The sequence below is a fragment of the Helianthus annuus genome, chromosome 7, assembly GCF_002127325.2.
Source record: "Helianthus annuus cultivar XRQ/B chromosome 7, HanXRQr2.0-SUNRISE, whole genome shotgun sequence".
NCBI classification, from domain to species: Eukaryota; Viridiplantae; Streptophyta; class Magnoliopsida; order Asterales; family Asteraceae; genus Helianthus; species Helianthus annuus.
Genome location: NC_035439.2, coordinates 81,095,154 through 81,104,120, shown reverse-complemented (window position 1 = coordinate 81,104,120; position 8,967 = coordinate 81,095,154).

The window sequence follows — 8,967 nt, the reverse complement described above, 5'->3', positions numbered from 1 at the left end:
TGGGAGAACGCCTCGTATGGAAATACGATGACCGTAATATGGATTTTTGGATGAATCCATATCAGTGAAGGTGATGGCAGGAACGGTAGTAGTAATAATAATAATAATAATAATAATAATAATAATAATAATAATAATAATAATAATAATAATAATAATAATAAAATAGTATATGTGTGTATGTATTAGAAAAAAAAACTACGGATGCCTACTATTAGTATTGTAGCTTTACATTTCAGTCGGTACTGTAATTTAAATTTTAGTACTAGTGTGTAATGATGCATACTATATAAATAGAGTAAAAGTCGCAATGCTCCACGCTTTTGGTTAAAAGTGCGTGTCATGTGATTAGCTATATTCAAATATTATTTGTAATATTAATATTTGGTAATTGTGTAAAATTCAGATGGCCGACGAGGAAAATCAGGATAATCTGAATAACGATAACAAGAGTAACAATAACGTGGTTAATGAGAATCCAAACAACAATGGAAACCAATTGGATAATAGTGCCGTTCAACATATAGTGGCACAAGGAATTATAGATGCAATGCCATTTATTATTCAAACAGTTCAAGAAGCGAATAATAAAAGTAAGCATAGCAGTAAACGACCAAGTGAACCGGAACACAGCGTGAACAATGGACCCGTACTTCAAGCGCCCATTCCCAAAAGAAGAAGAACCATGCCATATGGTTGTTCTTACAAAGAATTCTGGTCCTGTAAACCAATAGAATTCTCGGGCAATGAAGGACCCATTGCAGCCTTACGCTGGATAGAGAAAACTGAGGCCGTTCTGAAAATAAGCAAGTGTGCTGAAGAAGATAAGATAATGTTTGCTTCAAATCTGTTTAAAAACGCAGCTTTAGAATGGTGGAACACTATCCTCCAGTCAAGAGGAAGTGATAGGATTTATAACATGGAATGGGAGGAATTCAAAAATATGGTAGAAAGGAAATTATGCCCTCCTAATGAAAAGGAACAAATAGCAAATAAATTTCTGAATCTTAGAATGACCGGGGTAGACAGTAAGGGTTACACTACCACATTCTTTGAATATGCTAGGATAGTACCTACCCTTGCATCACCTGAACCAGTGTTAATCTCCTGTTACATCTGGGGATTAATTGGAGAGATTAGACATGTAGTCAAGGCAACTAGACCCCAAACTATAGAAGAAGCTGTAGAACTAGCCAATACCTTGACTGATGAACTAGTGAGAACTAGAGAAGAAGACCAGAGGAGAAACCTAACCCAAAGTTTACTCAAGAATTCCGTTATGGGAATTCCAACCGTAGGAATGTAGGTTCTACCTCTGCAAAGCCTGTAGAAAGAAGCATTCCGGAAGATGCTCTATTTATTGTAATTTCTGCAAGGCCCCAGGACACAAGGAATAGAATTGCAAGAGGAAATCCAGTAATGGATTCTACTAAAACTGTGGAGAAAAAGGTCATATTAAGACAAACTGTCCAAAGTTAATTCCAGCTGCACACAACAAGAACACTAAAAATGCTAGAGCATTCGTTCTAACTGCAGACGAAGCCAGGATGATTCCAGACGTCATTGCTGGTACGTTTTTAGTTAATGATATTTTTGCTAAAGTATTATTTGACTCTGGTGCCAACCAAAGTTTTATTAATACTTCATTTTGCAAACTCCTAAATCAATCATTAACTAAACTACCACAAGAATGTCTAGTAGAAACAGCAAATGGAGAAACCGTTAAGATTTCTGAAATCTTGCAAGGAGCAAGAATAGAAATTTTTAATCAAAAATTTATTGCAAAACTTTACCCAATAAATCTAGTAGGATTTGATGTCGTGTTAGGAATGGATTGGTTAATAGCCAATAAAGCCAATATCTTATGTGATCAAAAGTCAATTCAAGTAAAATCACCAAGAGGTGAAAAGATCACAATTAAAGGAGATAAATCATCTAGATCCACTAAATTCATCTCTGTGATGAAAACTGCAAGTTATATAAGGAAAGGATCTATAGTGTATTTGATTTCTATAATCACTAACACTAAAGGAAAAGAGTTAAAAGATATTCCAGTAGTATCCCAATTTTCAGATATCTTTCCAGAAGAATTGCCAGGACTACCTCCAGACAGGGAAGTTGAATTCAGAATTCACCTGCTACCAGGGACAACACCAATTGCCAAAGCACCTTATCGTTTGGCACCCGCTGAAATGCAAGAACTGAAGAAACAATTAGACGAATTGTTAGAGAAGGGATTTATACAGCCAAGCTCATCACCATGGGGAGCACCGATTTTATTCGTTAAAAAGAAGGACGAATCAATGCGTATGTGCATTGACTACCGTGAATTGAACAAAGTCGCGATTAAGAATCGGTATCCATTACCGAGGATCGATGATTTGTTCGATCAACTTCAGGGAGCTCGATTTTTCTCTAAAATCGATTTAAGATTAGGATATCATCAATTAAAGGTACAGGAAGAGGACATTCCTAAAACCGCATTCAGAACAAGGTATGGTCATTATGAATTTACTGTCATGCCATTTGGTTTAACCAATGCCCCAGCCGCATTTATGGACATGATGAACCGAATATGTAAGCCATATTTGGATAAATTCATAATTGTTTTCATAGATGATATTCTAATTTACTCTAAAAGTAAAGAGGAGCATGCAAAGCATTTGCAATTACTTTTAAATTTATTGAGAAAAGAAAAGCTTTATGCTAAGTTTTCAAAGTGTGAATTTTGGTTAGAACAGGTGCAATTCCTTGGAAATTTAGTTAACCATGAAGGAATTCATGTAGATCCAACAAAGATCGAGGCAATTACCAAATGGAAAACCCCAGAATCACCAACTGAGGTTAGAAGTTTCTTAGGATTGGCCGGTTATTATAGAAGATTTATCCGAGATTTTTCTAGAATAGCCATTCCTTTAACAAAGTTAACCTGTAAATCTGTTAAATTTGAATGGGGACCAAAACAAGAAGAAGCCTTTAGAATCCTTAAGCAAAGATTAACCCATACACCCATACTAGCGTTACCAGAAGGAACTGAAGACTTTGTAGTCTTTTGTGACGCTTCAAAGTTAGGATATGGATGTGTATTAATGCAACGTCAAAAGGTTATAGCTTATGCCTCTAGACAACTTAAAAGTCATAAAGAAAATTATTCAACCCATGATTTGGAACTAGGAGCTATAATTTTTTCCCTTAAGATTTGGAGACATTATCTTTATGGTAGTAAGTTTACTATTTTCATAGATCATAAAAGTTTAAGATATGTCTTCGGGCAAAAAGAGTTGAATATGAGACAAAGACGCTGGATGGAATTACTTAGTGATTATGATTGTGATATCCAGTATCATGCAGGAAAAGCAAATGTAGTGGCAGACGCTTTAAGTCGAAAGTATCATGAAAAGCCAAAAAGGGTACGTTCTCTTAAATTAAATCTTCAAGTAGATTTAAATGATCAGATTAGAAAAGCACAAGAATCAGTAATCAAGGGAGATACTGAAAAATTAAAAGGAATGATTAAAGAATTAGAACAAGGAACAAATGGAATTTGGAGGTTCCATAAAAAGAGAATGTGGATACCTAAATTAGGAAATTTACGTCACCGTATATTAGAAGAAGCCCATAAGTCTAAATATACAATGCATCCAGGAAGTGATAAAATGTACCAGGATTTAAAGAAAAATTTCTGGTGGATAGGAATGAAAAAGGATGTAGCAGCCTATGTTTCTAAATGTTTAACTTGCTCACAAGTTAAAACTGAACATCAGAAACCCTCAGGATTGTTACAACAATTAGAAATACCAGTTTGGAAATGGGAATTGATAACAATGGATTTTGTTACCAAACTACCCAAAACAAGGAAGGGTAATGATACAATCTGGGTGATTGTAGATAGGTTAACCAAGTCAGCTCATTTCTTACCAATGAAGGAAACCTTTAGTATGGAACAATTAGCCAAATTATATGTAAATGAAATTGTTTCATTACATGGAATTCCTTTATCAATTGTTTCCAATAGAGATAGTCGTTTTACTTCTCATTTTTGGTCAAGTTTCCAAAAAGCAATGGGAACCAAGTTGAATTTAAGCAATGGGAACCAAGTTGAATTTAAGCACGGCTTATCATCCTCAAACAGACGGGCAAAGCGAAAGGACAATCCAGACAATGGAAGACATGCTTAGAGCTTATGTAATTGATTTCGGAGGTAATTGGGACGAACACTTACCTTTAATAGAATTTTCTTATAATAACAGTTATCACACAAGTATCAATGCTGCACCATTCGAAGCACTTTATGGACGAAAGTGCAGAACCCCAGTCTGTTGGGCAGAAATTGGGGAAAAACAATTATCTAGACCTGAGATAGTACAAGAAACAACTGACAAAATCATTCAAGTCAAGGAACGACTGAAAGCAGCACGTGATCGACAAAAGAGCTACGCTGATAACAGACGCAAACCATTAGAATTTCAAGTAGGAGATAGAGTATTATTAAAAGTCTCTCCTTGGAAAGGAGTGGTAAGATTCATTAAAAGACGAAAGCTTAGTCCCAGGTATATTGGACCTTTCAAAATTCTTAAAAGAATAGGACCTGTAGCCTATCAGCTACAACTGCCAGAGGAAATGGCAGGAATACATGATGTATTTCATGTATCTAATCTCAAAAAGTGTCTAGCTGATAAATCACTCGTAGTACCTCTCAAGGATATAGAGGTTAATAAACAACACAAATTTGTAGAAAGGCCTCTACAAATTGAAGATAGGAAAATTAAGAATCTCAAGCATAAGAGATTAGTTCTGGTCAAAGTGAAGTGGGACTCCAAAAGAGGACCTGAATACACATGGGAGCTTGAATCAGAAATGCAAAAGAAATATCCACACTTGTTCCAATAGATCTCGAGGACGAGCTCTGAAACAAGGTGGGGAGGATATAACAACCCTCGGTAAAACCGACACCCTCATAATATTTTTGGCACCCTAATATATCTTAAAATACCCCAATATGTTTTTGTATGTGCCCCGTATGTGAAAACCGAACCTAGAATACAATATAACATATTAAATAAATTAAAAACAATAATTAGTAAGCTGAGGCAGGCCGCGTAGGGCCTCACCTCAAGCTCATGCGGGCCGCATTAGGATGTAATTGGATTCCGTTTAAACCGTTAGTTGATGCGGGCCGCGTACGATTTTGTTTAAGTTAAAGCGGGCCGCGCGTGACCTAGAATGTGGCGCAGCCCGGTGATGACACGTGTCATCACCGTGTCAAGTCAAGAGGATGACCGGGCCAAGCTATACGTTGACCGGAGGTTGACGCGGGCCGCGTAAGGGTTAGCCTTACTTAACGCGGGCCTCGTGAAGACGCGATATCAGCCCTATAAATAGAAGGCAATGGGCCTTCAGTCTGTTCGCTCATTTCCTTTCTTTCTTTCTTAATTTTCTGTAGTGGCGTTACTATACCCGGGTATTATACCCCCTAAAATAGCGAGGTTCTGCTACGATGTAAGTATTATAACCCCTGGAGACGTATTAGATACGCTGCCCGATTGATCTAGGGTTCCGTAACGGCTGTCGTGGTTCTGCCCGACGTAGTCGTTGGAATGCCGTCTCGGGGAGGGTATTACTAGTGTTAAAATGGGTTATTATACTAACACACGTGCATTTGTGTAATTTATAGATATTCACCAGGAAACCCTAAAGGATAACCTAAAACAGCAATGTGAGTTGATCCACTTTTTGTAAATCTTTTTGTTAACTGTTTTTACAAAACCTTAAATATTTCTTCATGGGAAAGACAGTTATTGAGTATTTGTAAGGGTACAATTATGATGGTATATTTGGGGTTTTGTATACAAAATTTGTTACCACCTGGGGAGAGGAGTAACATGACCATAAGTCAGATGACAGTACCATGGATGTTAATTGGTATTACCTGTAAACAAATGTAATTGCGGATGCGCCCTCAAAACTGTTGTCACACCCCCAAATTACCACCTAGGGAGTGTCCCTGTTAGGCGTGTGACGACTAGTAATGAGCCACCAATTACATTGAATCACAAGTTTGAAATAAAGTTTCATCATTTAACAATACTGAAATCCCAAACATAAATTATTCAAAAACCATAAATCCAGCGGAAGCGTTAATGTATCATACTGTAAATACTATCCAAACAACCTCAATAAATAAATGTCTGATAACTAAGTTCGTTAATATGACCATGACCACTCTCGTCCTCCAGCCAGCAAGTTCCTGTGTTCCCAGTACCTAAGGACCTGCGAGCATGTAACACACGTATCAGACAAAGCTGGCGAGTTCACAGTTTTAGAAAACGTTTGTTACCCGTTATATGTAAAACAGTTCAATAATCGATGCAAGTAATATTGTTAATATCTCAATTCCGAACAATGACGGCTCCTGAAATACACGACTGCCCTTCCCGCGTACTCCTATCTAGTACTGGGCCAGACTGGGTCATTAGTTCACCTCCGTCCTCTACAGGCACGGGGTGAGGGTGCCAAACCTAAGTAGCGCTACTAACTAATACCTGATGAGGGACTTACAAAAGATGATAGGTGAGAATATTAACCAATATACCCGTTTTTACCCAAAGACTCATCCCCCCATGGGATACCCACTGACTGTCCCCAACCACTGGGACGCATGCTCGAATGTAGTGAACTCACCTTAGGTTGCTCGGTAAGACTAACGCACGTATCCCCAAGTTGATCAGTTAGTTCCTAATGTGGTTACCACTATTCGTTAGTATCTCATTTTCCAAATCATGCGTGCAACATAACTTGTAACAATTACATGTAATCACTGAATAAGCATTTGGTTTTCATACATTCCACATAGCACATTCACGTATCACTTAAACACTTTGTGATACCACCCAAGTCAATCAAACATGCTATACCACTCGGAGTTTCATTCGCGGCCCAAGGTTTTAGCAACCTGGTCCATTTAGTGGTCCATAAACCCAACCCTGGACCACCATTTAACGTGTAACGGGAACCAACGGCTGGCCCACCATGCCGGCCCAGCTAATGCAGTAACCCGGACCAAACCATGTTGTGCGACTGGGCCCACACAGTGCTGATTCCATTCATACGCTGCTGGGCTTTATGTCCATTGTTGATGGCCCAACAGTTCAACTCAAACATGTACTCTTAGGGACAATCGAATTATGCAATTATAAGTAACACCCTTACAGTTTAACATACATGATCAACCATCATATTCACATTAGAAATAAAACAACCAATCATAGAGACAACCAATCGAACATTCCCAAGGCAACCCATAATTTTTATTAGTCCTGATGCCTATAGATCACACAAACCGAATCAGGATTTTGTAACATTAAGACATGCATCACAACAGATTCATCAGGTACGGTTCAGCCAACATATCATCATCATTCGGAAATTTCGAGATCAGTTTAAATGAATAACAATCCAAATTATATGAAAATATCTCATGACCATCAACTAATAATCAACAATATCTTTAACATGAAGTCCTATTACTACTTCAATGGTCATGCACTCATCATCCATGTATGTAATATCCCTACTGACATCATTAATTACCTGATTTGATTTTGTCAACTAGCCACCATGTTCATGCTCAAGTTGTTGGGTTTTGATGTTTACAATCATGTAACTTTAATACTATTGGACCCCTAAACCACTTAATTATCATTTTATTGGACCCTTTTGAATCACTTAGTCACCAATAGCAATTGTATTTAAGTCAAAGCAAGGATCAGTTTACATGTTTGGCTATCAACCCTCAATCAAATATTCAAATATGGCACATGGCTACTCCACTTAACAAGTACATTATTTGACCACATACAACCCTATGGATTTTCTCAAGACTATGGCCGACATCCCTTAGTTGGTTTGTCCATTTTGCTACTAATATACCTTCTATTGGACCACTTTAATTTAATCAACTTCATGCTTTTGCACACAATAAACATAATCATCAATAACCATTATCGATTTCAGTGTATAGAATTTATATTATCATGCACTCTAAATTCATGTGTTCATCGATTACAAGCAACTATATGCAGATATGTTTAAAACCGATTCCCATATTCTTAGAGCCGATTGCACATAGGTTACCAAGAATTCCCACCATGCAGTTTTTCACAAATAAAAATTCGACAGAACTACAACAACTAATATTAATTTTATACGGACAACGAATTAAAGTGCAAGACTAACCGAGGGCACCAAATGAGACCAAGTATCGAAGGGGGGGGGCTGCTATTGCCGACACACTTCTTCAAAAGAGTAGGGTTTGCTACGATGAGGAGGTGAGGGCATAAGGGAGTTACGTGCATCTAAATATAGAGTTGTGCATCTAAATATAGAGTTAAAACCCCACCTTTCTGGGCCGGTCATGTAGCTTTGGGCTGCACATAACTGGGCCGAACATCAATTAACATTTAGATGTGCGAAGTTGGGTGGTGGCCTTCTAACCGTGGAGTGAGACTACTCGGTCCAAAGTGTGCACCGTCCAATAAATGCCAGTACACTACCTCGCTAAATTATTAAAGTTTAACGGGGTTACAAATGAATAGGACGTTTTAGCATGAAAGCAAGAGATAAAGAAGAGTTAAGATTGCAAAGTAAAACGTTACTAACCTCGGAAAATCGGGTTGTCACAACTGTACACTGTGAAAATGGTTTTACTTAAACTTCATTAAACTGGGATTCACTCACCAGTATTTCCCACTGACAAAATGTTTTTAAAACGCGTTTCAGGTAACAAAATGTGAAAGCCAAATAGAAGCCAGCTGGACAGCACTGAAGGCTTGGAAAAGTGGCAATAAAGTTACCTAAGAAAAAATGGATGTTTTTATTAAATAAATAGGATTTATTCCTATGAAATGTGTGTATTAAAAACTTGGGTTTTACCCATATGTTTAATGTTATTAAACGAGGTGGTTTACT